The sequence below is a fragment of the Watersipora subatra genome, chromosome 4 (genome assembly GCF_963576615.1).
Source record: "Watersipora subatra chromosome 4, tzWatSuba1.1, whole genome shotgun sequence".
In the NCBI taxonomy this organism is placed as follows: Eukaryota; Metazoa; Bryozoa; class Gymnolaemata; order Cheilostomatida; family Watersiporidae; genus Watersipora; species Watersipora subatra.
The window spans coordinates 40422491-40448689 of NC_088711.1; the positions used below are offsets into that span (position 1 = coordinate 40422491).

Sequence of the window (26199 nt, forward strand, 5' to 3'; positions counted from 1 at the left end):
GCATTTCTTTTCCATTAAAGAAAAAAAACCTCCGAGCAATTTTAAAACTATGATAATATAGTAGTGGGTAGTAATTCATTATCCAACCATGAGAAGCCGGGTTCGAATCCTGTTCATGGCGTTTTATTGTTTCGCTAACAAAAAAATGACTTTGGAATACAGAAACAATCCCAGTAAATAAAAAATAAGCCATGATAACATAGCGGTTAGTACTTCACGTCGTGAAAACCAAGGGTCGAATCCTGGTCATGGTATTTTATTGTCTTGCTAAAAAAAATTTACATTGAAATAGAAAAACATCCCAGTAAATTTGAAAGTAAACAGTGGTTGTATAATAGTGGTTAGTACGTCACGTTGTGGCCATGGAAACCCAGTTTCGAATCCTGGTCATGGTATTTTATAATTTCGCGTAAAAAACTCCCATATGTAATACTAAAAGCATCCCGACACATTTGAAAGCATGCCTTTAGAGTAAAGCGGTTATTACTTTTTGTTGTGACCGAGAAAACTCAAGTTCGACTCCTAGTCATGGCATCTAAATTTCTGCTAACAAACCTTCTACATCAGAAAACAAAAAACTTTCCAGCAAGTAGGAAAGTGAGCCATGATAATTTAGTGGCTAGTACTTTATGTTGCAGACATGAAAACCCAGATTCAAATTCTAGTCAAAGCAGTTCATTGTCGTGCTAACAGATCCTTAACACTGGAATACAAAAAGAGTTCCAGTAAATTATTAAGCAAGCCATGATAGTATAGTGATTAGTACTTCACGTTGTGGCCGTGAAAACCCAGGTTCGAATCCTGGTCATGGCATTTTAATATTTTTATGACAATAAAAGTTTTTCCAGCCAAATCGAAAAAGCATCCCAGCAGAACAGAAAGCAAGCCATGATAGTATAGTGGTTAGTACTTCATGTTGTGGCCATGAAAACCCAGTCCCGAGTCCTGGTCATGGCATTTAATGTTTTGCTAACAAAACTTTTACATCGGAAAGCAAAATACTCCTACGCAAGTTTGAAACTGAGCCATGATAGTATAATTGTTAGTATTTTATGTTGCAGCCATGAAAACCCATATTCAAATTTTGGTCAAAGCAGTTTTTTGTCGTGCTAACAGATTCTTCACACTGGAATACAGAAAGATTTCCAGTAAATTATTAAGCAAGCCATGATAGTATAGTGGTTAGTACTTCACGTTGTGGCCGTGAAAACCCAGGTTTGAATCCTGGTCATGGCATTTTATTATTTTTATGACAAAGCTTTTCCAGCCAAATAGAAAATGCATCCCAGCAGAATTGAAAGCAAGCCATTATAGTATAGTGGTTGGTACTTCATGTTGTGGCCGTGAAAACCCAGGTTCGAATCCTGGTCATGGCATTTTATTATTTTTATGACAAAGCTTTTCCAGCCAAATAGAAAAAGCATCCAAGCATAATTGAAAGCAAGCCATGATAGTATAGTGGTTAGTACTTCACGTTGTGGCCGTGAAAACCCAGGTTCGAATCCTGGTCATGGCATTTTTATGACAAAGCTTTTCCAGCCAAATAGAAAAAGCATCCAAGCAGAATTGAAAGCAAGCCATGATAGTATAGTGGTTAGTACTTGACGTTGTGGCCGTGAAAACCCAGGTTCGAATCCTGGTCATGGCATTTTAATATTTTTATGACAATAAAAGTTTATCCAGCCAAATCGAAAAAGCATCCCAGCAGAATTGAAAGCAAGCCATTATAATATAGTGGTTAGTACTTCACGTTGTGGCCGTGAAAACCCAGTTCCGAATCCTGGTCATTGCATTTCGTTATTTTCATGACATTTCTTTTCCATTAAAGCAAAAAACCTCCGAGCAAAATTAAAACTATGATAATATAATAGTGGTTAGTATTTCATGTTGCAACCATGAACAGCCGGGTTTGAATTCTGTTCATGGCATTTAATTGTCTTGCTAAAAAAACTTTACATTGGAATACAAAAACATCCCAGTAAATTTGAAAGTAAACAATGATAGTATAATAGTGGTCAGTACTTCACGTTTTGGCCGTGAAAACTTGGTTCGAATCCTGTTCATGGCATGTTATAATTTTGCGTAAAAAACTCCGCATATGTAATACAAAAAGCATGGCATTTTATTGTCTCGCTAACAAAAAGTTCACATTGGAATACAAAAACAATCCCGTTAAATGAAAAACAAGCCATGACAATATAGCGGTTAGTACTTCACGTTGATGTTGTGAAAACCAAGGTTCGAATCCTGGTCATGGTATTTTATTGTCTTGCTAAAAAAAAATTTACATTGGAATAGAAAAACATCCCAGTAATTTTGAAAGTAAACAGTGGTTGTATAATAGTGGTTAGTACGTCACGTGGAGGCCGTGAAAACCCAGGTTCGAATCTTGGTCATGGCATTTTAATACTTTTATAACAAAGTTTTTACAGCCAAATCAAAAAAGCATCCCAGCAGAAATGAAAGCAAGCCATGATAGTATAGTGGTTAGTACTTCACGTTGCGACCGTGAAAACCCAGGTTCGATACCTAGTCATGGCATTTTATTATTTTTATGACATTACTTTTCCATTAAAGCAAAAAAAGTCTCCGATCAAATTTAAAACTATGATAATATAATGGTGGTTAGTATTTCATTATGCAACCATGAAAAGCCGGGTTCGAATCCTGGCCATGGCATTTTATTATTTTTATGACAAAGCTTTTCCAGCCAAATAGAAAAGGCATCCCAGCAGAATTGAAAGCAAGCCATTATAGTATAGTGGTTAGTACTTCACGTTGCGACCGTGAAAACCCAGGTTCGATAGCTAGTCATGGCATTTTGTTATTTTTATGACAATACTTTTCCATTAAAGCAAAAAAGCCTCCGAGCGATTTCAAAACTATGACAATATAATAGTGGTTAGTATTTCATTACGCAACCATGAAAAGCTGGGTTCGAATCCTGGTCATGGCATTTTAATGTCTCGCTAACAAAAAGTTCACATTGGAATACAAAAACAATCCCAGTAAATAGAAAACAAGCCACGATAATATAGCGGTTAATACTTCACATTGATGTTGTGAAAAGCCAGGTTCGAATCCTGGTCATGGCATTTTAAAATCTTGGAAAATAAACTCCACATTTGTAATACAAAAAGCATCCCGAGACATTTGAAAGCATGCCTTTGGAGTAGAGCGGTTGCTACTTTTTGTTGTGACTGAGAAAACTCAGGTTTGACTCCTAGTCATTGCATCTAATGTTCTGATAAAAAATTTTCTAGATCAGAAAACAAAAAACTTCCCAGCAAGATGGAAAGTGAGCCATGATCCTATAATTGTTAGTATTTTATGTTGCAGCCTTTAAAACCCAGATTCAAATTCTAGTCAAAGCAATTTATTGTCGTGATAACGGAATCGTTACACTGGAATACAAAAAGCATTCCAGTAAAATTTAAAGCAAGCCATGATAGTATAGTGGTTAGTACTTGACGTTGTGGCCGTGAAAACCCAGGTTCGAATCCTGGTCATGGCATTTTAATATTTTTATGACAATAAAAGTTTTTCCAGCCAAATCGAAAAAGCATCCCAGCAGAATTGAAAGCAAGCCATTATAGTATAGTGGTTAGTACTTCACGTTGCGACCGTGAAAACCCAGGTTCGATAGCTAGTCATGGCATTTTGTTATTTTTATGACAATACTTTTCCATTAAAGCAAAAAAGCCTCCGAGCGATTTCAAAACTATGACAATATAATAGTGGTTAGTATTTCATTACGCAACCATGAAAAGCTGGGTTCGAATCCTGGTCATGGCATTTTAATGTCTCGCTAACAAAAAGTTCACATTGGAATACAAAAACAATCCCAGTAAATAGAAAACAAGCCACGATAATATAGCGGTTAATACTTCACATTGATGTTGTGAAAAGCCAGGTTCGAATCCTGGTCATGGCATTTTAAAATCTTGGAAAATAAACTCCACATTTGTAATACAAAAAGCATCCCGAGACATTTGAAAGCATGCCTTTGGAGTAGAGCGGTTGCTACTTTTTGTTGTGACTGAGAAAACTCAGGTTTGACTCCTAGTCATTGCATCTAATGTTCTGATAAAAAATTTTCTAGATCAGAAAACAAAAAACTTCCCAGCAAGATGGAAAGTGAGCCATGATCCTATAATTGTTAGTATTTTATGTTGCAGCCTTTAAAACCCAGATTCAAATTCTAGTCAAAGCAATTTATTGTCGTGATAACGGAATCGTTACACTGGAATACAAAAAGCATTCCAGTAAAATTTAAAGCAAGCCATGATAGTATAGTGGTTAGTACTTGACGTTGTGGCCGTGAAAACCCAGGTTCGTATCTTGGTCATGGCAGTTTATTATTTTCATGACAAAATTTTTGCAATCAATTAGAAAAAGCATCCCAGCAGGCTTGATAGCAAGTCATGATATTATATAGGTTAGTCCTTCGGGTTGTGGCCGTGAAAACCCAGGTTCAAATCCTGGTCATTGCATTTTAACATTTTTATGACAAAGTTTTTCCAGCCAAATCGAAAAAGCATCCCAGCAGAATTGAAAGCAAGCCATGATAGTATAGTGGTTAGTACTTCATGTTGTGGTCGTGAAAACCCAGGTTCAAATCCTGGTCATGGCATTTTAAGATTTTTATAACAAAGTTTTTCCAGCCAAATCGAAAAAGCATCCCAGCAGAATTGAAAGCAAGCCATGATAGTATAGTGGTTAGTACTTCATGTTGTGGCCGTTAAAACCCAGTTCCAATTCCTGGTCATGGCATTTCATTATTTTTATGACAATTATTTTCCATTAAAGCAAAAAAAACCTCTGAGCAAAATTAAAAATATGATAATATAATAGTGGTTAGTATTTCATGTTGCAACCATGAAAAGCCGGGTTTGAATTCTGGTCATGGCATTTTATTGTCTTGCTAAAAAAAACTTTACACTGGAATACAAAAACATCCCAGTAAATTTGAAAGTAAGCAATGATAGTATAATAGTGGTCAGAACTTCACGTTGTGGCCGTGAAAACCCAGGTTTGAACCCTGGTCATATCATTTCATTATTTTCATGACATTTCTTTTCCATTAAAGAAAAAAAACCTCCGAGCAATTTCAAAACTATGACAATATAATAGTGGTTAGTATTTCATTACGCAACCATGAAAAGCCGGGTTCGAATCCTGGTCATGGCATTTTAAAATCTTGCAAAATAAACTCCGCATTTGAAATACAAAAAGCATCCCGAGACATTTGAAAGCATGCCTTAAAAGTAGAGCGTTTGTTACTTTTTGTTGTGACTGAGAAAACTCAGGTTCGACTCCTAGTCATTGCATCTAATGTTCTGATAAAATAACTTATAGATCAGAAAACAAAAAACTTCCAGGCAAGTTGGAAAGTGAGCCATGATAATATAGTGGTTAGTATTTTATGTTGCAGCCATGAAAACCCAGATTCAAATTCTAGTCAAAGCAATTTATTGTCGTGATAACGGAATCTTTACACTGGAATACAAAAAGCATTCCAGTAATATTTCAAGCAAGCCATGATAGTATAGTGGTTAGTACTTCACGTTGTGGCCGTGAAAACCCAGGTTCGAATCCTGGTCATGGCATTTTAATATTTTTATGACAAAGTTTTTCCAGCCAAATCGAAAAAAAATCCCAGCAGAATTGAAAGCAAGCCATGATAGTATAGTGGTTAGTACTTCACGTTGTGGCCGTGAAAACCCAGGTTCGAATCCTGGTCATGGCATTTTATTACTTTTATGACAAATGTTTTCCAGCCAAATCGAAAAAGCATCCCAGCAGAATTGAAAGCAAGCCATGATAGTATAGTGGTTAGTACTTCATGTTGTTGCCGTTAAAACCCATTTCCGATTCCTGGTTATGGCATTTCATTATTTTTATGACAATTCTTTTCCATTAAAGCAAAAAAAACCTCTGAGCAAAGTTAAAACTATGATAATTTAATAGTGGTTAGTATTTCATGTTGCAACCATGAAAAGCCGGGTTTGAATTCTGGTCATGGCATTTTATTGTCTTGCTAAAAAATACTTTACATTGGAATTCAAAAACATCCCAGTAAATTTGAAAGTAAGCAATGATAGTATAATAGTGGTCAGAACGTCACGTTGTGGCCGTGAAAACCCAGGTTCGAATCCTGGTCATTGCATTTCATTGTTTTCATGACATTTCTTTTCCATTAAAGAAAAAAAACCTCCGAGCAATTTCAAAACTATGAGAATATAGTAGTGGTTAGTACTTCATGATCCAACCATGAAAAGCCGGGTTCGAATCCTGTTCATGGCATTTTATTGTCTCGCTAACAAAAAATTCACTTTGGAATACAGAAACAATCCCAGTAAATAAAAAATAAGCCATGATAATATAGCAGTTAGTACTTCACGTTGATGTCGTGAAAACCAAGGTTCGAATCCTGGTCATGGTATTTTATTGTCTTGCTAAAAAAAATTTACATTGGAATAGAAAAACATCCCAGTAAATTTGAAAGTAAACAGTGGTTGTATAATAGTGGTTAGTACGTCACGTTGTGGCCGTGAAAACCTAGGTTCGAATCCTGGTCATGGCATTTTATAATTTCGCGTAAAAAACTCCCATATGTAATACTAAAAGCATCCCGACACATTTGAAAGCATGCCTTTAGAGTACAGCGGTTACTACTTTTTGTTGTGACCGAGAAAACTCAGGTTCGACTCCTAGTCATGGCATCTAATGTTCTGCTAACAAACCTTCTAGATCAGAAAACAAAAAACTTCCCAGCAAGTTGGAAAGTGAGCCATGATAATATAGTGGTTAGTATTTTATGTTGCAGCCATGAAAACCCAGATTCAAATTCTAGTCAAGGCAGTTCATTGTCGTGATAACAAAATCTTTACACTCGAATACAAAAAGCATTCCAGTATAATATTAAGCAAGCCATGATAGTATAGTGGTTAGTACTTCACGTTGTGGCCGTGAAAACCCAGGTTCGAATCCTAGTCATGGCATTTTAATATTTTTATGACAATAAAAGTTTTTGCAGCCAAATCGAAAAAGCATGCCAGCAGAATTGAAAGCAAGCCATGATAGTATAGTGGTTAGTACTTCACGTTGTGGCCATGAAAACCCAGACCCGAGTCCTGGTCATGGCATTTAATGTTTTGCTAACAAAACTTTTACATCGAAAAGCAAAAAACTCCTAAGCAAGTTTAAAACTGAGCCATGATAGTATAATTGTTAGTATTTTATGTTGCAGCCATGAAAACCCATATTCAAATTTTGGTCCAAGCAGTTTATTGTCGTGCTAACAGATTCTTCACACTGGAATACAAAAATAGTTCCAGTAAATTATTAAGCAAGCCATGATAGTATAGTGGTTCATGGCTATACGTTGTGGCCGTGAAAACCCAGGTTCGAATCCTGGTCATGGCATTTTAAAACTTTTATGACAATAAAAGTTTTTCCAGCCAAATCGAAAAAGCATCCCAGCGGAATTGAAAGCAAGCCATGATAGTATAGTGGTTAGTACTTCACGTTGCGGCCGACAAAACCCAGTTCCGAATCCTGATCATGGCATTTTGTTATTTTTATGACAATACTTTTCCATTAAAGCAAAAAAAGCCTCCGAGCAATTTCAAAACTATGACAATATAATAGTGGATAGTATTTCATTACGCAACCATGAAAAGCCGGGTTCGAATCCTGGTCATGGCATTTTAATGTCTCGCTAACAAAGAGTTCACATTGGAATACAAAAACAATCCCAGTAAATAAAAAATAAGTCATGATAATATAGCAGTTAGTAGTTCACGTTGATGTCGTGAAAACCAAGGTTCGAATCCTGGTCATGGTATTTTATTGTCTCGCTAAAAAAAATTTACATTGGAATAGAAAAACATCCCAGTAAATTTGAAAGTAAACAGTGGTTGTATAATAGTGGTTAGTACGTCACGTTGTGGCCGTGAAAACCTAGGTTCGAATCCTGGTCATGGCATTTTATAATTTCGCGTAAAAAACTCCCATATGTAATACTAAAAGCATCCCGACACATTTGAAAGCATGCCTTTAGAGTACAGCGGTTACTACTTTTTGTTGTGACCGAGAAAACTCAGGTTCGACTCCTAGTCATGGCATCTAATGTTCTGCTAACAAACCTTCTAGATCAGAAAACAAAAAACTTGCCAGCAAGTTGGAAAGTGAGCCATGATAATATAGTGGTTAGTATTTTATGATGCAGCCATGAAAACCCAGATTCAAATTCTAGTCAAGGCAGTTCATTGTCGTGATAACAAAATCTTTACACTGGAATACAAAAAAGCATTCCAGTATAATATTAAGCAAGCCGTGATAGTATAGTGGTTAGTACTTCACCTTGTGGTCGTGAAAACCCAGGTTCAAATCCTGGTCATGGCATTTAATGTTTTGCTAACAAAACTTTTACATCGGAAAGCAAAAAACTCCTAAGCAAGTTTAAAACTGAGCCATGATAGTATAATTGTTAGTATTTTATGTTGCAGCCATGAAAACCCAGATTCAAATCTTGGTCAAAGCAGTTTATTGTCGTGCTAACAGATTCTTCACACTGGAATACAAAAAGAGTTCCAGTATATTATTAAGCAAGCCATGATAGTATAGTGGTTCATGGCTATACGTTGTGGCCGTGAAAACCCAGGTTCGAATCCTGGTCATGGCATTTTAATACTTTTATGACAATAAAAGTTTTTCCAGCCAAATCGAAAAAGCATCCCAGCAGAATTGAAAGCAAGCCATGATAGTATAGTGGTTAGTACTTCACGTTGCGGCCGACAAAACCCAGTTCCGAATCCTGATCATGGCATTTTGTTACTTTTATGACAATACTTTTCCATTAAAGCAAAAAAAAGCCTCCGAGCAATTTCAAAACTATGACAATATAATAGTGGTTAGTATTTCATTACGCAACCATGAAAAGCCTGGTTCGCTAACAAAATGTTTTGCAGCCAAATCGAAAAAGCATCCCAGCAGAATTGAAAGCAAGCCATGATAGTATAGTGGTTAGTACTTCATGTTGTGGCCGTTAAAACCCAGTTCCGATTCCTGGTCATGGCATTTCATTATTTTTATGACAATTATTTTCCATTAAAGCAAAAAAAACCTCTGAGCAAAATTAAAACTATGATAATATAATAGTGGTTAGTATTTCATGTTGCAACCATGAACAGCCGGGTTTGAATTCTGGTCATGGCATTTTATTGTCTTGCTAAAAAAAACTTTACACTGGAATACAAAAACATCCCAGTAAATTTGAAAGTAAGCAATGATAGTATAATAGTGGTCAGAACTTCACGTTGTGGCCGTGAAAACCCAGGTTTGAACCCTGGTCATATCATTTCATTATTTTCATGACATTTCTTTTCCATTAAAGAAAAAAAACCTCCGAGCAATTTCAAAACTATGACAATATAATAGTGGTTAGTATTTCATTACGCAACCATGAAAAGCCGGGTTCGAATCCTGGTCATGGCATTTTAAAATCTTGCAAAATAAACTCCGCATTTGAAATACAAAAAGCATCCCGAGACATTTGAAAGCATGCCTTAAAAGTAGAGCGGTTGTTACTTTTTGTTGTGACTGAGAAAACTCAGGTTCGACTCCTAGTCATTGCATCTAATGTTCTGATAAAATAACTTATAGATCAGAAAACAAAAAACTTCCAGGCAAGTTGGAAAGTGAGCCATGATAATATAGTGGTTAGTATTTTATGTTGCAGCCATGAAAACCCAGATTCAAATTCTAGTCAAAGCAATTTATTGTCGTGATAACGGAATCTTTACACTGGAATACAAAAAGCATTCCAGTAATATTTCAAGCAAGCCATGATAGTATAGTCGTTAGTACTTCACGTTGTGGCCGTGAAAACCCAGGTTCGAATCCTGGTCATTGCATTTCATTGTTTTCATGACATTTCTTTTCCATTAAAGAAAAAAAACCTCCGAGCAATTTCAAAACTATGAGAATTTAGTAGTGGTTAGTACTTCATGATCCAACCATGAAAAGCCGGGTTCGAATCCTGTTCATGGCATTTTATTGTTTCGCTAACAAAAAATTCACTTTGGAATACAGAAACAATCCCAGTAAATAAAAAATAAGCCATGATAATATAGCAGTTAGTACTTCACGTTGATGTCGTGAAAACCAAGGTTCGAATCCTGGTCATGGTATTTTATTGTCTTGCTAAAAAAAATTTACATTGGAATAGAAAAACATCCCAGTAAATTTGAAAGTAAACAGTGGTTGTATAATAGTGGTTAGTACGTCACGTTGTGGCCGTGAAAACCTAGGTTCGAATCCTGGTCATGGCATTTTATAATTTCGCGTAAAAAACTCCCATATGTAATACTAAAAGCATCCCGACACATTTGAAAGCATGCCTTTAGAGTACAGCGGTTACTACTTTTTGTTGTGACCGAGAAAACTCAGGTTCGACTCCTAGTCATGGCATTTAATGTTTTGCTAACAAAACTTTTACATCGGAAAGCAAAAAACTCCTAAGCAAGTTTAAAACTGAGCCATGATAGTATAATTGTTAGTATTTTATGTTGCAGCAATGAAAACCCATATTCAAATTTTGGTCAAAGCAGTTTATTGTTGTGCTAACAGATTCTTCACACTGGAATACAAAAAGAGTTCCAGTAAATTATTAAGCAAGCCATGATAGTATAGTAGTTAGTACTTCACGTTGTGGCCGTGAAAACCCAGGTTCGAATCCTGGTCATGGCATTTTAATATTTTTATGACAATAAAAGTTTTTCCAGCCAAATCGAAAAAGCATCTCAGCAGAATTGAAAGCAAGCCATGATAGTATAGTGGTTAGTACTTCACGTTGTGGCCGTGAAAACCCAGGTTTGAATCCTGGTCATGGCATTTTAATATTTTTATAACAAAGTTTTTACAGCCAAATCGAAAAAGCATCCCAGCAGAAATGAAAGCAAGCCATGATAGTATAGTGGTTAGTAATTCACGTTGTGGCCGTGAAAACCCAGGTTCGATAGCTAGTCATGGCATTTTATTATTTTTATGACAATACTTTTCCAGTAAAGCAAAAAAAGTCTCCGATCAAATTTAAAACTATGATAATATAATTGTGGTTAGTATTTCATTATGCAACCATGAAATGCCGGGTTCGAATCCTGGTCATGGCATTTTATTATTTTTATGACAAAGCTTTTCCAGCCAAATAGAAAAAGCATCCCAGCAGAATTGAAAGCAAGCCATTATAGTATAGTGGTTGGTACTTCTTGTTGTGGCCGACAAAAACCCAGTTCCGAATCCTGATCATGGCATTTTGTTATTTTTATGACAATACTTTTCCATTAAAGCAAAAAAAGCCTCCGAGCAATTTCAAAACTATGACAATATAATAGTGGTTAGTATTTCATTACGCAACCATGAAAAGCCGGGTTCGAATCCTGGTCATGGCATTTTAATGTCTCGCTAACAAAAAGTTCACATTGGAATACAAAAACAATCCCAGTAAATAAAAAACAAGCCACGATAATATAGCGGTTAATACTTCACATTGATGTTGTGAAAAGCCAGGTTCGAATCCTGGTCATGGCATTTTAAAATCTTGCAAAATAAACTCCGCATTTGAAATACAAAAAGCATCCCGAGACATTTGAAAGCATGCCTTAAAAGTAGAGCGGTTGTTACTTTTTGTTGTGACTGAGAAAACTCAGGTTCGACTCCTAGTCGTTGCATCTAATGTTCTGATAAAATAACTTATAGATCAGAAAACAAAAAACTTCCAGGCAAGTTGGAAAGCGAGCCATGATAATATAGTGGTTAGTATTTTATGTTGCAGCCATGAAAACCCAGATTCAAATTCTAGTCAAAGCAATTTATTGTCGTGATAACGGAATCTTTACACTGGAATACACAAAGCATTCCAGTAATATTTTAAGCAAGCCAAGATAGTATAGTGGTTAGTACTTCACGTTGTGGCCGTGAAAACCCAGGTTCGAATCCTGGTCATGGCATTTTAATATTTTTATGACAAAGTTTTTCCAGCCAAATTGAAAAAAAATCCCAGCAGAATTGAAAGCAAGCCATGATAGTATAGTGGTTAGTACTTCACGTTGTGGCCGTGAAAACCCAGGTTCGAATCCTGGTCATGGCATTTTATTACTTTTATGACAAATTTTTTCCAGCCAAATCGAAAAAGCATCCCAGCAGAATTGAAAGCAAGTCATGATAGTATAGTGGTTAGTACTTCATGTTGTTGCCGTTAAAACCCAGTTCCGATTCCTGGTTATGGCATTTCATTATTTTTATGACAATTCTTTTCCATTAAAGCAAAAAAAACCTCTGAGCAAAGTTAAAACTATGATAATTTAATAGTGGTTAGTATTTCATGTTGCAACCATGAAAAGCCGGGTTTGAATTCTGGTCATGGCATTTTATTGTCTTGCTAAAAAAGACTTTACATTGGAATACAAAAACATCCCAGTAAATTTGAAAGTAAGCAATGATAGTATAATAGTGGTCAGAACGTCACGTTGTGGCCGTGAAAACCCAGGTTCGAATCCTGGTCATTGCATTTCATTGTTTTCATGACATTTCTTTTCCATTAAAGAAAAAAAACCTCCGAGCAATTTCAAAACTATGAGAATATAGTAGTGGTTAGTACTTCATGATCCAACCATGAAAAGCCGGGTTCGAATCCTGTTCATGGCATTTTATTGTCTCGCTAACAAAAAATTCACTTTGGAATACAGAAACAATCCCAGTAAATAAAAAATAAGCCATGATAAAATAGCAGTTGGTACTTCACGTTGATGTCGTGAAAACCAAGGTTCGAATCCTGGTCATGGTATTTTATTGTCTTGCTAAAAAAAATTTACATTGGAATAGAAAAACATCCCAGTAAATTTGAAAGTAAACAGTGGTTGTATAATAGTGGTTAGTACGTCACGTTGTGGCCGTGAAAACCTAGGTTCGAATCCTGGTCATGGCATTTTATAATTTCGCGTAAAAAACTCCCATATGTAATGCTAAAAGCATCCCGACACATTTGAAAGCATGCCTTTAGAGTACAGCGGTTACTACTTTTTGTTGTGACCGAGAAAACTCAGGTTCGACTCCTAGTCATGGCATCTAATGTTCTGCTAACAAACCTTCTAGATCAGAAAACAAAAAACTTGCCAGCAAGTTGGAAAGTGAGCCATGATAATATAGTGGTTAGTATTTTATGTTGCAGCCATGAAAACCCAGATTCAAATTCTAGTCAAGGCAGTTCATTGTCGTGATAACAAAATCTTTACACTGGAATACAAAAAGCATTCCAGTATAATATTAAGCAAGCCGTGATAGTATAGTGGTTAGTACTTCACGTTGTGGCCGTGAAAACCCAGGTTTGAATCCTGGTCATTGCATTTAATGTTTTGCTAACAAAACTTTTACATCGGAAAGCAAAAAACTCCTAAGCAAGTTTAAAACTGAGCCATGATAGTATAATTGTTAGTATTTTATGTTGCAGCCATGAAAACCCAGATTCAAATCTTGGTCAAAGCAGTTTATTGTCGTGCTAACAATAAAAGTTTTTGCAGCCAAATCGAAAAAGCATCCCAGCAGAATTGAAAGCAAGCCATGATAGTATAGTGGTTAGTACTTCATGTTGTGGCCATGAAAACCCAGTCCCGAGTCCTGGTCATGGCATTTAATGTTTTGCTAACAAAACTTTTACATCGGAAAGCAAAAAACTCCTAAGCAAGTTTAAAACTGAGCCATGATAGTATAATTGTTAGCATTTTATGTTGCAGCCATGAAAACCCAGATTCAAATCTTGGTCAAAGCAGTTTATTGTCGTGCTAACAGATTCTTCACACTGGAATACAAAAAGAGTTCCAGTATATTATTAAGCAAGCCATGATAGTATAGTGGTTCATGGCTATACGTTGTGGTTGTGAAAACCCATGTTCGAATCCTGGTCATGGCATTTTAATACTTTTATGACAATAAAAGTTTTTCCAGCCAAATCGAAAAAGCATCCCAGCAGAATTGAAAGCAAGCCATGATAGTATAGTGGTTAGTACTTCACGTTGCGGCCGACAAAACCCAGTTCCGAATCCTGATCATGGCATTTTGTTACTTTTATGACAATACTTTTCCATTAAAGCAAAAAAAGCCTCCGAGCAATTTCAAAAGTATGACAATATAATAGTGGTTAGTATTTCATTACGCAACCATGAACAGCCGGGTTCGCTAACAAAATGTTTTGCAGCCAAATCGAAAAAGCATCCCAGCAGAATTGAAAGCAAGCCATGATAGTATAGTGGTTAGTACTTCATGTTGTGGTCGTGAAAACCCAGGTTCAAATCCTGGTCATTGCATTTTAATATTTTTATGACAAAGTTTTTCCAGCCAAATAGAAAAAGCATCCCAGCAGAATTGAAAGCAAGCCATGATAGTATAGTGGTTAGTACTTCACGTTGTGGCCGTGAAAATCCAGGTTCGAACTCTGGTCATGGCATTTCATTATTTTTATGACAATTCTTTTCCATTAAAGCAAAAAAAACCTCTGAGCAAAGTTAAAACTATGATAATTTAAGAGTGGTTAGTATTTCATGTTGCAACCATGAACAGCCGGGTTTGAATTCTGTTCATGGCATTTTATTGTCTTGCTAAAAATTTTTTTACATTGGATTACAAAAACATCCCAGTAAATTTGAAAGTAAGCAATGATAGTATAATAGTGGTCAGAACTTCACGTTGTGGCCGTGAAAACCCAGGTTTGAACCCTGGTCATATCATTTCATTATTTTTATGACAATTATTTTCCATTAAAGCAAAAAAAAACCTCTGAGCAAAATCAAAACTATGATAATATAATAGTGGTTAGTATTTCATGTTGCAACCATGAAAAGCCGGGTTTGAATTCTGTTCATGGCATTTTATTGTCTTGCTAAAATTTTTTTTACATTGGAATACAAAAACATCCCAGTAAATTTGAAAGTAAGCAATGATAGTATAATAGTGGTCAGAACTTCACGTTGTGGCCGTGAAAACCCAGGTTTGAACCCTGGTCATATCATTTCATTATTTTCATGACATTTCTTTTCCATTAAAGAAAAAAAACCTCTGTGGTAATATAATAGTGGTTAGTATTTCATTACGCAACCATGAAAAGCCGTGTTCGAATCCTGGTCATGGCATTTTAATGTCTCGCTAACAAAAAGTTCACATTGGAATACAAAAACAATCCCAGTAAATAAAAAACAAGCCACGATAATATAGCGGTTAATACTTCACCTCTGATGTTGTGAAAAGTCAGGTTCGAATCCTGGTCATGGCATTTTAAAATCTTGGAAAATAAACTCTACATTTGTAATACAAAAAGCACCCCGAGAAATTTGAAAGCATGCCTTTAGAGTAGAGCGGTTGCTACTTTTTGTTGTGACTGATAAAACTCAGGTTCGACTCCTAGTCATTGCATCTAATGTTCTGATAAAAAACTTCTAGATCAGAAAACAAAAAACTTTCCAGCAAGATGGAAAGTGAGCCATGATCCTATAATTGTTAGTATTTTATGTTGCAGCCATGAAAACTCAGATTCAAATTCTAGTCAAAGCAGTTCATTGTCGTGATAACAAAATCTTTACACTGGAATACAAAAAGCATCCCAGCAGAAATGAAAGCAAGCCATGATAGTATAGTGGTTAGTACTTCATGTTGTGGCCGTGAAAACCCAGGTTCGAATCCTTGTCATGGCATTTTATTATTTTTATGACAAAGCTTTTCCAGCCAAATAGAAAAAGCATCCCAGCAGAATTGAAAGCAAGCCATGATAGTATAGTGGTTAGTACTCCACGTTGTGGCCGTTAAAACCCAGGTTCGAATCCTGGTCATGGCATTTTAATATTTTTATGACAATAAAAGTTTTTGCAGCCAAATCGAAAAAGCATCCCAGCAGAATTGAAAGCAAGCCATGATCGTATAGTGGTTAGTACTTCACGTTGTGGCCGTGAAAACCCAGTTCCGACTCCTGGTCATGGCATTTCATTATTTTTATGACAATTATTTTCCATTAAAGCAAAAAAAACCTCCGAGCAAAATTAAAACTATGATAATATAATAGTGGTTAGTATTTCATGTTGCAACCATGAACAGCCGGGTTTGAATCCTGGTCATGGCATTTAATTGTCTTGCTAAAAAAACTTTACATTGGAATACAAAAACATCCCAGTGAATTTGAAAGTAAACAATGATAGTATAATAGTGGTCAGTACTTCACGTTTTGGCCCTGAAAACTTAGGTTCGAATCCTGGTCATGGCATGTTATAATTTTGCGTAAAAAACTCCGCATATGTAATACAAAAAGCATGGCATTTTATTGTCTCGCTAACAAAAAGTTCACATTTGAATACAAAAACAATCCCAGTAAATAAAAAAAAAAGCCATGACAATATAGCGGTTAGTACTTCACGTTGATGTTGTGAAAACCAAGGTTCGAATCCTGGTCATGGCATTTTATTGTCTTTCTAAAAATCTTTTACATTGGAATACAAAAACATCCCAGTAAATTTGAAAGTAAACAGTGATAGTATAATAGTGGTTAGTACTTCACGTTGTGGCCGTGAAAACCCAGGTTTGAATCCTGGTCACGGCATTTTAATATTTTTATAACAAAGTTTTTACAGCCAAATCGAAAAAGCATCCCAGCAGAAATGAAAGCAAGCCATGATAGTATAGTGGTTAGTACTTCACGTTGCGACCGTGAAAACCCAGGTTCGATACCTAGTCATGGCATTTTATTATTTTTATGACATTACTTTTCCATTAAAGCAAAAAAAGTCTCCGATCAAATTTAAAACTATGATAATATAATTGTGGTTAGTATTTCATTACGCAACCATGAAAAGCCGGGTTCGAATCCTGGTCATGGCATTTTATTATTTTTATGACAAAGCTTTTCCAGCCAAATAGAAAAAGCATCCCAGCAGAATTGAAAGCAAGCCATTATAGTATAGTGGTTAGTACTTCACGTTGCGACCGTGAAAACCCAGTCCCGAGTCTTGGTTATGGCATTTAATGTTTTGCTAACAAAACTTTTACATCGGAAAGCAAAAAACTCCTACGCAAGTTTGAAACTGAGCCATGATAGTATAATTGTTAGTATTTTATGTTGCAGCCATGAAAACGCATATTCAAATTTTGGTCAAAGCAGTTTATTGTCGTGCTAACAGATTCTTCACACTGGAATACAAAAAGAGTTCCAGTAAATTATTAAGCAAGCCATGATAGTATAGTGGTTAGTACTTCACGTTGTGGCCGTGAAAACCCAGGTTCGAATCCTGGTCATGGAATTTTATTATTTTTATGACAAAGCTTTTCCAGCCAAATAGAAAAAGCATCCCAACAGAATTGAAAGCAAGCCATTATAGTATAGTGGTTGGTACTTCATGATGTGGCCGTGAAAACCCAGGTTCGAATCCTGGTCATGGCATTTTATTATTTTTATGACAAAGCTTTTCCAGCCAAATAGAAAAAGCATCCCAGCAGAATTGAAAGCAAGCCATGATAGTATAATAGTGGTCAGAACTTCACGTTGTGGCCATGAAAACCCAGGTTTGAACCCTGGTCATATCATTTCATTATTTTCATGACATTTCTTTTCCATTAAAGAAAAAAACCTCCGAGCAATTTCAAAACTATGACAATATAATAGTGGTTAGTATTTCATTACGCAACCATGAAAAGCCGGGTTCGAATCCTGGTCATGGCATTTTAATGTCTCGCTAACAAAAAGTTCACATTGGAATACAAAAAACAATCCCAGTAAATAAAATAAAAAAAGTAGTTGTGGCCGTGAAAACCCAGGTTCAAATCCTGGTCATTGCATTTAACATTTTTATGACAAAGTTTTTCCAGCCAAATCGAAAAAGCATCCCAGCAGAATTGAAAGCAAGTCATGATAGTATAGTGGTTAGTACTTCATGTTGTGGCCGTTAAAACCCAGTTCCGATTCCTGGTCATGGCATTTAATTATTTTTATGACAATTCTTTTCCATTAAAGCAAAAAAAACCTCTGAGCAAAATTAAAACTATGATAATATAATAGTGGTTAGTATTTCATGTTGCAACCATGAACAGCCAGGTTCGAATCCTGGTCATGGCATTTTATTGTCTTGCTAAAAAATACTTTACATTGGAATACAAAAACATCCCAGTAAATTTGAAAGTAAGCAATGATAGTATAATAGTGGTCAGAACTTCACGTTGTGGCCGTGAAAACCAAGGTTTGAACCCTGGTCATATCATTTCATTATTTTCATGACATTTCTTTTCCATTAAAGAAAAAAAACCTCCGAGCAATTTCAAAACTATGACAATATAATAGTGGTTAGTATTTCATTACGCAACCATGAAAAGCCGGGTTCGAATCCTGGTCATGGCATTTTAATGTCTCGCTAACAAAAAGTTCACATTGGAATACAAAAACAATCCCAGTAAATGAAAAACAAGCCCCGATAATATAGCGGTTAATACTTCACATTGATGTTGTGAAAAGCCAGGTTCGAATCCTGGTCATGGCATTTTAAAATCTTGGAAAATAAACTCTACATCTGTAATACAAAAAGCATCCCGAGACATTTGAAAGCATGCCTTTAGAGTAGAGCGGTTGCTACTTTTTGTTGTGACTGAGAAAACTCAGGTTCGACTCCTAGACATTGCATCTAATGTTCTGCTAACAAAATTTCTAGATCAGAAAACAAAAAACTTCCCAGCATGTTGAAAAGTGAGCCATGATAATATAGTGGTTAGTATTTTATGTTGCAGCCATGAAAACCCAGATTCAAATTCTAGTCAAAGCAATTTATTGTCATGATAACGGAATATTTACACTGGAATACAAAAAGCCTTCCAGAAAAATTTAAAGCAAGCCATGATAGTATAGGGGTTAGTACTTCACGTTGTGGCCGTGAAAACCCAGGTTCGAATCCTGGTCATGGCATTTTAATATTTTTATGACAAAGTTTTTCCAGTTAAATCGAACAAGCATCCCAGCAGAATTGAAAGCAAGCCATGACAGTATAGTGGTTAGCACTTCACGTTGTGGCCGTGAAAACCCAGGTTCGAATCCTGGTCGTGGTATTTTCATATTTTTATGACAACGTTTTTTCAGCCAAATCGAAAAAGCATCCCAGCAGAATTGAAAGCAAGTCATGATAGTATAGTGGTTAGTACTTCATGTTGTGACCATTAAAATCCAGTCCCGAATCCTGGTCATGCCATTTCGTTATTTTTATGACAATTCTTTTCAATTAAAGCAAAAAAACATCCGAGCAAAATTAAAACTATGATAATATAATAGTGGTTAGTATTTCATGTTGCAACCATGAACATCCGGGTTTGAATTCTGGTCATGGTATTTAATTGTCTTGCTAAAAAAACTTTACATTGGAATACAAAAACATCCCAGTAAATTTGAAAGTAAGCAATGATAGTATAATAGTGGTCAGAACGTCACGTTGTGGCCGTGAAAACCCAGGTTCGAATTCTGGTCATTGCATTTCATTATTTTCATGGCATTTCTTTTCCATTAAAGAAAAAAAACCTCCGAGCAATTTTAAAACTATGATAATATAGTAGTGGGTAGTAATTCATTATCCAACCATGAGAAGCCGGGTTCGAATCCTGTTCATGGCGTTTTATTGTTTCGCTAACAAAAAAATGACTTTGGAATACAGAAACAATCCCAGTAAATAAAAAATAAGCCATGATAACATAGCGGTTAGTACTTCACGTCGTGAAAACCAAGGGTCGAATCCTGGTCATGGTATTTTATTGTCTTGCTAAAAAAAATTTACATTGAAATAGAAAAACATCCCAGTAAATTTGAAAGTAAACAGTGGTTGTATAATAGTGGTTAGTACGTCACGTTGTGGCCATGGAAACCCAGTTTCGAATCCTGGTCATGGTATTTTATAATTTCGCGTAAAAAACTCCCATATGTAATACTAAAAGCATCCCGACACATTTGAAAGCATGCCTTTAGAGTAAAGCGGTTATTACTTTTTGTTGTGACCGAGAAAACTCAAGTTCGACTCCTAGTCATGGCATCTAAATTTCTGCTAACAAACCTTCTACATCAGAAAACAAAAAACTTTCCAGCAAGTAGGAAAGTGAGCCATGATAATTTAGTGGCTAGTACTTTATGTTGCAGACATGAAAACCCAGATTCAAATTCTAGTCAAAGCAGTTCATTGTCGTGCTAACAGATCCTTAACACTGGAATACAAAAAGAGTTCCAGTAAATTATTAAGCAAGCCATGATAGTATAGTGATTAGTACTTCACGTTGTGGCCGTGAAAACCCAGGTTCGAATCCTGGTCATGGCATTTTAATATTTTTATGACAATAAAAGTTTTTCCAGCCAAATCGAAAAAGCATCCCAGCAGAACAGAAAGCAAGCCATGATAGTATAGTGGTTAGTACTTCATGTTGTGGCCATGAAAACCCAGTCCCGAGTCCTGGTCATGGCATTTAATGTTTTGCTAACAAAACTTTTACATCGGAAAGCAAAATACTCCTACGCAAGTTTGAAACTGAGCCATGATAGTATAATTGTTAGTATTTTATGTTGCAGCCATGAAAACCCATATTCAAATTTTGGTCAAAGCAGTTTTTTGTCGTGCTAACAGATTCTTCACACTGGAATACAGAAAGATTTCCAGTAAATTATTAAGCAAGCCATGATAGTATAGTGGTTAGTACTTCACGTTGTGGCCGTGAAAACCCAGGTTTGAATCCTGGTCATGGCATTTTATTATTTTTATGACAAAGCTTTTCCAGCCAAATAGAAAATGCATCCCAGCAGAATTGAAAGCAAGCCATTATAGTATAGTGGTTGGTACTTCATGTTGTGGCCGTGAAAACCCAGGTTCGAATCCTGGTCATGGCATTTTATTATTTTTATGACAAAGCTTTTCCAGCCAAATAGAAAAAGCATCCAAGCATAATTGAAAGCAAGCCATGATAGTATAGTGGTTAGTACTTCACGTTGTGGCCGTGAAAACCCAGGTTCGAATCCTGGTCATGGCATTTTTATGACAAAGCTTTTCCAGCCAAATAGAAAAAGCATCCAAGCAGAATTGAAAGCAAGCCATGATAGTATAGTGGTTAGTACTTGACGTTGTGGCCGTGAAAACCCAGGTTCGAATCCTGGTCATGGCATTTTAATATTTTTATGACAATAAAAGTTTATCCAGCCAAATCGAAAAAGCATCCCAGCAGAATTGAAAGCAAGCCATTATAATATAGTGGTTAGTACTTCACGTTGTGGCCGTGAAAACCCAGTTCCGAATCCTGGTCATTGCATTTCGTTATTTTCATGACATTTCTTTTCCATTAAAGCAAAAAACCTCCGAGCAAAATTAAAACTATGATAATATAATAGTGGTTAGTATTTCATGTTGCAACCATGAACAGCCGGGTTTGAATTCTGTTCATGGCATTTAATTGTCTTGCTAAAAAAACTTTACATTGGAATACAAAAACATCCCAGTAAATTTGAAAGTAAACAATGATAGTATAATAGTGGTCAGTACTTCACGTTTTGGCCGTGAAAACTTGGTTCGAATCCTGTTCATGGCATGTTATAATTTTGCGTAAAAAACTCCGCATATGTAATACAAAAAGCATGGCATTTTATTGTCTCGCTAACAAAAAGTTCACATTGGAATACAAAAACAATCCCGTTAAATGAAAAACAAGCCATGACAATATAGCGGTTAGTACTTCACGTTGATGTTGTGAAAACCAAGGTTCGAATCCTGGTCATGGTATTTTATTGTCTTGCTAAAAAAAAATTTACATTGGAATAGAAAAACATCCCAGTAATTTTGAAAGTAAACAGTGGTTGTATAATAGTGGTTAGTACGTCACGTGGAGGCCGTGAAAACCCAGGTTCGAATCTTGGTCATGGCATTTTAATACTTTTATAACAAAGTTTTTACAGCCAAATCAAAAAAGCATCCCAGCAGAAATGAAAGCAAGCCATGATAGTATAGTGGTTAGTACTTCACGTTGCGACCGTGAAAACCCAGGTTCGATACCTAGTCATGGCATTTTATTATTTTTATGACATTACTTTTCCATTAAAGCAAAAAAAGTCTCCGATCAAATTTAAAACTATGATAATATAATGGTGGTTAGTATTTCATTATGCAACCATGAAAAGCCGGGTTCGAATCCTGGCCATGGCATTTTATTATTTTTATGACAAAGCTTTTCCAGCCAAATAGAAAAGGCATCCCAGCAGAATTGAAAGCAAGCCATTATAGTATAGTGGTTAGTACTTCACGTTGCGACCGTGAAAACCCAGGTTCGATAGCTAGTCATGGCATTTTGTTATTTTTATGACAATACTTTTCCATTAAAGCAAAAAAGCCTCCGAGCGATTTCAAAACTATGACAATATAATAGTGGTTAGTATTTCATTACGCAACCATGAAAAGCTGGGTTCGAATCCTGGTCATGGCATTTTAATGTCTCGCTAACAAAAAGTTCACATTGGAATACAAAAACAATCCCAGTAAATAGAAAACAAGCCACGATAATATAGCGGTTAATACTTCACATTGATGTTGTGAAAAGCCAGGTTCGAATCCTGGTCATGGCATTTTAAAATCTTGGAAAATAAACTCCACATTTGTAATACAAAAAGCATCCCGAGACATTTGAAAGCATGCCTTTGGAGTAGAGCGGTCGCTACTTTTTGTTGTGACTGAGAAAACTCAGGTTTGACTCCTAGTCATTGCATCTAATGTTCTGATAAAAAATTTTCTAGATCAGAAAACAAAAAACTTCCCAGCAAGATGGAAAGTGAGCCATGATCCTATAATTGTTAGTATTTTATGTTGCAGCCTTTAAAACCCAGATTCAAATTCTAGTCAAAGCAATTTATTGTCGTGATAACGGAATCGTTACACTGGAATACAAAAAGCATTCCAGTAAAATTTAAAGCAAGCCATGATAGTATAGTGGTTAGTACTTGACGTTGTGGCCGTGAAAACCCAGGTTCGAATCCTGGTCATGGCATTTTAATATTTTTATGACAATAAAAGTTTTTCCAGCCAAATCGAAAAAGCATCCCAGCAGAATTGAAAGCAAGCCATTATAGTATAGTGGTTAGTACTTCACGTTGCGACCGTGAAAACCCAGGTTCGATAGCTAGTCATGGCATTTTGTTATTTTTATGACAATACTTTTCCATTAAAGCAAAAAAGCCTCCGAGCGATTTCAAAACTATGACAATATAATAGTGGTTAGTATTTCATTACGCAACCATGAAAAGCTGGGTTCGAATCCTGGTCATGGCATTTTAATGTCTCGCTAACAAAAAGTTCACATTGGAATACAAAAACAATCCCAGTAAATAGAAAACAAGCCACGATAATATAGCGGTTAATACTTCACATTGATGTTGTGAAAAGCCAGGTTCGAATCCTGGTCATGGCATTTTAAAATCTTGGAAAATAAACTCCACATTTGTAATACAAAAAGCATCCCGAGACATTTGAAAGCATGCCTTTGGAGTAGAGCGGTTGCTACTTTTTGTTGTGACTGAGAAAACTCAGGTTTGACTCCTAGTCATTGCATCTAATGTTCTGATAAAAAATTTTCTAGATCAGAAAACAAAAAACTTCCCAGCAAGATGGAAAGTGAGCCATGATCCTATAATTGTTAGTATTTTATGTTGCAGCCTTTAAAACCCAGATTCAAATTCTAGTCAAAGCAATTTATTGTCGTGATAACGGAATCGTTACACTGGAATACAAAAAGCATTCCAGTAAAATTTAAAGCAAGCCATGATAGTATAGTGGTTAGTACTTGACGTTGTGGCCGTGAAAACCCAGGTTCGTATCTTGGTCATGGCAGTTTATTATTTTCATGACAAAATTTTTGCAATCAATTAGAAAAAGCATCCCAGCAGGCTTGATAGCAAGTCATGATATTATATAGGTTAGTCCTTCGGGTTGTGGCCGTGAAAACCCAGGTTCAAATCCTGGTCATTGCATTTTAACATTTTTATGACAAAGTTTTTCCAGCCAAATCGAAAAAGCATCCCAGCAGAATTGAAAGCAAGCCATGATAGTATAGTGGTTAGTACTTCATGTTGTGGTCGTGAAAACCCAGGTTCAAATCCTGGTCATGGCATTTTAATATTTTTATAACAAAGTTTTTCCAGCCAAATCGAAAAAGCATCCCAGCAGAATTGAAAGCAAGCCATGATAGTATAGTGGTTAGTACTTCATGTTGTGGCCGTTAAAACCCAGTTCCAATTCCTGGTCATGGCATTTCATTATTTTTATGACAATTATTTTCCATTAAAGCAAAAAAAACCTCTGAGCAAAATTAAAAATATGATAATATAATAGTGGTTAGTATTTCATGTTGCAACCATGAAAAGCCGGGTTTGAATTCTGGTCATGGCATTTTATTGTCTTGCTAAAAAAAACTTTACACTGGAATACAAAAACATCCCAGTAAATTTGAAAGTAAGCAATGATAGTATAATAGTGGTCAGAACTTCACGTTGTGGCCGTGAAAACCCAGGTTTGAACCCTGGTCATATCATTTCATTATTTTCATGACATTTCTTTTCCATTAAAGAAAAAAAACCTCCGAGCAATTTCAAAACTATGACAATATAATAGTGGTTAGTATTTCATTACGCAACCATGAAAAGCCGGGTTCGAATCCTGGTCATGGCATTTTAAAATCTTGCAAAATAAACTCCGCATTTGAAATACAAAAAGCATCCCGAGACATTTGAAAGCATGCCTTAAAAGTAGAGCGTTTGTTACTTTTTGTTGTGACTGAGAAAACTCAGGTTCGACTCCTAGTCATTGCATCTAATGTTCTGATAAAATAACTTATAGATCAGAAAACAAAAAACTTCCAGGCAAGTTGGAAAGTGAGCCATGATAATATAGTGGTTAGTATTTTATGTTGCAGCCATGAAAACCCAGATTCAAATTCTAGTCAAAGCAATTTATTGTCGTGATAACGGAATCTTTACACTGGAATACAAAAAGCATTCCAGTAATATTTCAAGCAAGCCATGATAGTATAGTGGTTAGTACTTCACGTTGTGGCCGTGAAAACCCAGGTTCGAATCCTGGTCATGGCATTTTAATATTTTTATGACAAAGTTTTTCCAGCCAAATCGAAAAAAAATCCCAGCAGAATTGAAAGCAAGCCATGATAGTATAGTGGTTAGTACTTCACGTTGTGGCCGTGAAAACCCAGGTTCGAATCCTGGTCATGGCATTTTATTACTTTTATGACAAATGTTTTCCAGCCAAATCGAAAAAGCATCCCAGCAGAATTGAAAGCAAGCCATGATAGTATAGTGGTTAGTACTTCATGTTGTTGCCGTTAAAACCCATTTCCGATTCCTGGTTATGGCATTTCATTATTTTTATGACAATTCTTTTCCATTAAAGCAAAAAAAACCTCTGAGCAAAGTTAAAACTATGATAATTTAATAGTGGTTAGTATTTCATGTTGCAACCATGAAAAGCCGGGTTTGAATTCTGGTCATGGCATTTTATTGTCTTGCTAAAAAATACTTTACATTGGAATTCAAAAACATCCCAGTAAATTTGAAAGTAAGCAATGATAGTATAATAGTGGTCAGAACGTCACGTTGTGGCCGTGAAAACCCAGGTTCGAATCCTGGTCATTGCATTTCATTGTTTTCATGACATTTCTTTTCCATTAAAGAAAAAAAACCTCCGAGCAATTTCAAAACTATGAGAATATAGTAGTGGTTAGTACTTCATGATCCAACCATGAAAAGCCGGGTTCGAATCCTGTTCATGGCATTTTATTGTCTCGCTAACAAAAAATTCACTTTGGAATACAGAAACAATCCCAGTAAATAAAAAATAAGCCATGATAATATAGCAGTTAGTACTTCACGTTGATGTCGTGAAAACCAAGGTTCGAATCCTGGTCATGGTATTTTATTGTCTTGCTAAAAAAAATTTACATTGGAATAGAAAAACATCCCAGTAAATTTGAAAGTAAACAGTGGTTGTATAATAGTGGTTAGTACGTCACGTTGTGGCCGTGAAAACCTAGGTTCGAATCCTGGTCATGGCATTTTATAATTTCGCGTAAAAAACTCCCATATGTAATACTAAAAGCATCCCG

General features: G+C 35.9%; 31 non-coding genes across 31 annotated transcripts; all 31 read left to right on the plus strand.

Annotated features, from left to right (window-relative positions):
* Positions 1-741: 741 nt before the first annotated feature.
* On the plus strand, positions 742-813 carry Trnah-gug (transfer RNA histidin (anticodon GUG)). The gene has a single exon. It is a non-coding gene; the product is annotated as a tRNA-His (tRNA).
* Positions 814-1164: 351 nt separating this feature from the next.
* Trnah-gug (transfer RNA histidin (anticodon GUG)) lies at positions 1165-1236 on the plus strand. Its single transcript has one exon. It is a non-coding gene; the product is annotated as a tRNA-His (tRNA).
* Positions 1237-1444: 208 nt separating this feature from the next.
* Positions 1445-1516, plus strand: Trnah-gug (transfer RNA histidin (anticodon GUG)). The gene has a single exon. It is a non-coding gene; the product is annotated as a tRNA-His (tRNA).
* A 60-nt stretch (positions 1517-1576) lies between these two features.
* Positions 1577-1648, plus strand: Trnah-gug (transfer RNA histidin (anticodon GUG)). The gene has a single exon. It is a non-coding gene; the product is annotated as a tRNA-His (tRNA).
* An 821-nt stretch (positions 1649-2469) lies between these two features.
* Trnar-gcg (transfer RNA arginine (anticodon GCG)) lies at positions 2470-2541 on the plus strand. The gene has a single exon. It is a non-coding gene; the product is annotated as a tRNA-Arg (tRNA).
* Positions 2542-3442: 901 nt separating this feature from the next.
* On the plus strand, positions 3443-3514 carry Trnah-gug (transfer RNA histidin (anticodon GUG)). Its single transcript has one exon. It is a non-coding gene; the product is annotated as a tRNA-His (tRNA).
* Positions 3515-4561: 1047 nt separating this feature from the next.
* On the plus strand, positions 4562-4633 carry Trnah-gug (transfer RNA histidin (anticodon GUG)). Its single transcript has one exon. It is a non-coding gene; the product is annotated as a tRNA-His (tRNA).
* A 904-nt stretch (positions 4634-5537) lies between these two features.
* Trnah-gug (transfer RNA histidin (anticodon GUG)) lies at positions 5538-5609 on the plus strand. Its single transcript has one exon. It is a non-coding gene; the product is annotated as a tRNA-His (tRNA).
* A 68-nt stretch (positions 5610-5677) lies between these two features.
* On the plus strand, positions 5678-5749 carry Trnah-gug (transfer RNA histidin (anticodon GUG)). Its single transcript has one exon. It is a non-coding gene; the product is annotated as a tRNA-His (tRNA).
* Positions 5750-6932: 1183 nt separating this feature from the next.
* Trnah-gug (transfer RNA histidin (anticodon GUG)) lies at positions 6933-7004 on the plus strand. The gene has a single exon. It is a non-coding gene; the product is annotated as a tRNA-His (tRNA).
* A 1333-nt stretch (positions 7005-8337) lies between these two features.
* On the plus strand, positions 8338-8409 carry Trnah-gug (transfer RNA histidin (anticodon GUG)). Its single transcript has one exon. It is a non-coding gene; the product is annotated as a tRNA-His (tRNA).
* A 2274-nt stretch (positions 8410-10683) lies between these two features.
* Positions 10684-10755, plus strand: Trnah-gug (transfer RNA histidin (anticodon GUG)). The gene has a single exon. It is a non-coding gene; the product is annotated as a tRNA-His (tRNA).
* A 72-nt stretch (positions 10756-10827) lies between these two features.
* On the plus strand, positions 10828-10899 carry Trnah-gug (transfer RNA histidin (anticodon GUG)). Its single transcript has one exon. It is a non-coding gene; the product is annotated as a tRNA-His (tRNA).
* A 1043-nt stretch (positions 10900-11942) lies between these two features.
* Positions 11943-12014, plus strand: Trnah-gug (transfer RNA histidin (anticodon GUG)). Its single transcript has one exon. It is a non-coding gene; the product is annotated as a tRNA-His (tRNA).
* A 68-nt stretch (positions 12015-12082) lies between these two features.
* Trnah-gug (transfer RNA histidin (anticodon GUG)) lies at positions 12083-12154 on the plus strand. The gene has a single exon. It is a non-coding gene; the product is annotated as a tRNA-His (tRNA).
* A 2140-nt stretch (positions 12155-14294) lies between these two features.
* Trnah-gug (transfer RNA histidin (anticodon GUG)) lies at positions 14295-14366 on the plus strand. The gene has a single exon. It is a non-coding gene; the product is annotated as a tRNA-His (tRNA).
* A 68-nt stretch (positions 14367-14434) lies between these two features.
* Trnah-gug (transfer RNA histidin (anticodon GUG)) lies at positions 14435-14506 on the plus strand. The gene has a single exon. It is a non-coding gene; the product is annotated as a tRNA-His (tRNA).
* Positions 14507-15674: 1168 nt separating this feature from the next.
* Positions 15675-15746, plus strand: Trnah-gug (transfer RNA histidin (anticodon GUG)). Its single transcript has one exon. It is a non-coding gene; the product is annotated as a tRNA-His (tRNA).
* A 68-nt stretch (positions 15747-15814) lies between these two features.
* Trnah-gug (transfer RNA histidin (anticodon GUG)) lies at positions 15815-15886 on the plus strand. The gene has a single exon. It is a non-coding gene; the product is annotated as a tRNA-His (tRNA).
* Positions 15887-16710: 824 nt separating this feature from the next.
* Positions 16711-16782, plus strand: Trnar-gcg (transfer RNA arginine (anticodon GCG)). The gene has a single exon. It is a non-coding gene; the product is annotated as a tRNA-Arg (tRNA).
* A 485-nt stretch (positions 16783-17267) lies between these two features.
* Trnah-gug (transfer RNA histidin (anticodon GUG)) lies at positions 17268-17339 on the plus strand. The gene has a single exon. It is a non-coding gene; the product is annotated as a tRNA-His (tRNA).
* Positions 17340-18916: 1577 nt separating this feature from the next.
* On the plus strand, positions 18917-18988 carry Trnah-gug (transfer RNA histidin (anticodon GUG)). The gene has a single exon. It is a non-coding gene; the product is annotated as a tRNA-His (tRNA).
* A 1315-nt stretch (positions 18989-20303) lies between these two features.
* On the plus strand, positions 20304-20375 carry Trnah-gug (transfer RNA histidin (anticodon GUG)). The gene has a single exon. It is a non-coding gene; the product is annotated as a tRNA-His (tRNA).
* A 351-nt stretch (positions 20376-20726) lies between these two features.
* Trnah-gug (transfer RNA histidin (anticodon GUG)) lies at positions 20727-20798 on the plus strand. The gene has a single exon. It is a non-coding gene; the product is annotated as a tRNA-His (tRNA).
* Positions 20799-21006: 208 nt separating this feature from the next.
* On the plus strand, positions 21007-21078 carry Trnah-gug (transfer RNA histidin (anticodon GUG)). The gene has a single exon. It is a non-coding gene; the product is annotated as a tRNA-His (tRNA).
* Positions 21079-21138: 60 nt separating this feature from the next.
* On the plus strand, positions 21139-21210 carry Trnah-gug (transfer RNA histidin (anticodon GUG)). Its single transcript has one exon. It is a non-coding gene; the product is annotated as a tRNA-His (tRNA).
* Positions 21211-22031: 821 nt separating this feature from the next.
* Trnar-gcg (transfer RNA arginine (anticodon GCG)) lies at positions 22032-22103 on the plus strand. Its single transcript has one exon. It is a non-coding gene; the product is annotated as a tRNA-Arg (tRNA).
* Positions 22104-23004: 901 nt separating this feature from the next.
* On the plus strand, positions 23005-23076 carry Trnah-gug (transfer RNA histidin (anticodon GUG)). The gene has a single exon. It is a non-coding gene; the product is annotated as a tRNA-His (tRNA).
* A 1047-nt stretch (positions 23077-24123) lies between these two features.
* Trnah-gug (transfer RNA histidin (anticodon GUG)) lies at positions 24124-24195 on the plus strand. The gene has a single exon. It is a non-coding gene; the product is annotated as a tRNA-His (tRNA).
* A 904-nt stretch (positions 24196-25099) lies between these two features.
* Trnah-gug (transfer RNA histidin (anticodon GUG)) lies at positions 25100-25171 on the plus strand. The gene has a single exon. It is a non-coding gene; the product is annotated as a tRNA-His (tRNA).
* Positions 25172-25239: 68 nt separating this feature from the next.
* On the plus strand, positions 25240-25311 carry Trnah-gug (transfer RNA histidin (anticodon GUG)). The gene has a single exon. It is a non-coding gene; the product is annotated as a tRNA-His (tRNA).
* Positions 25312-26199: the final 888 nt, after the last annotated feature.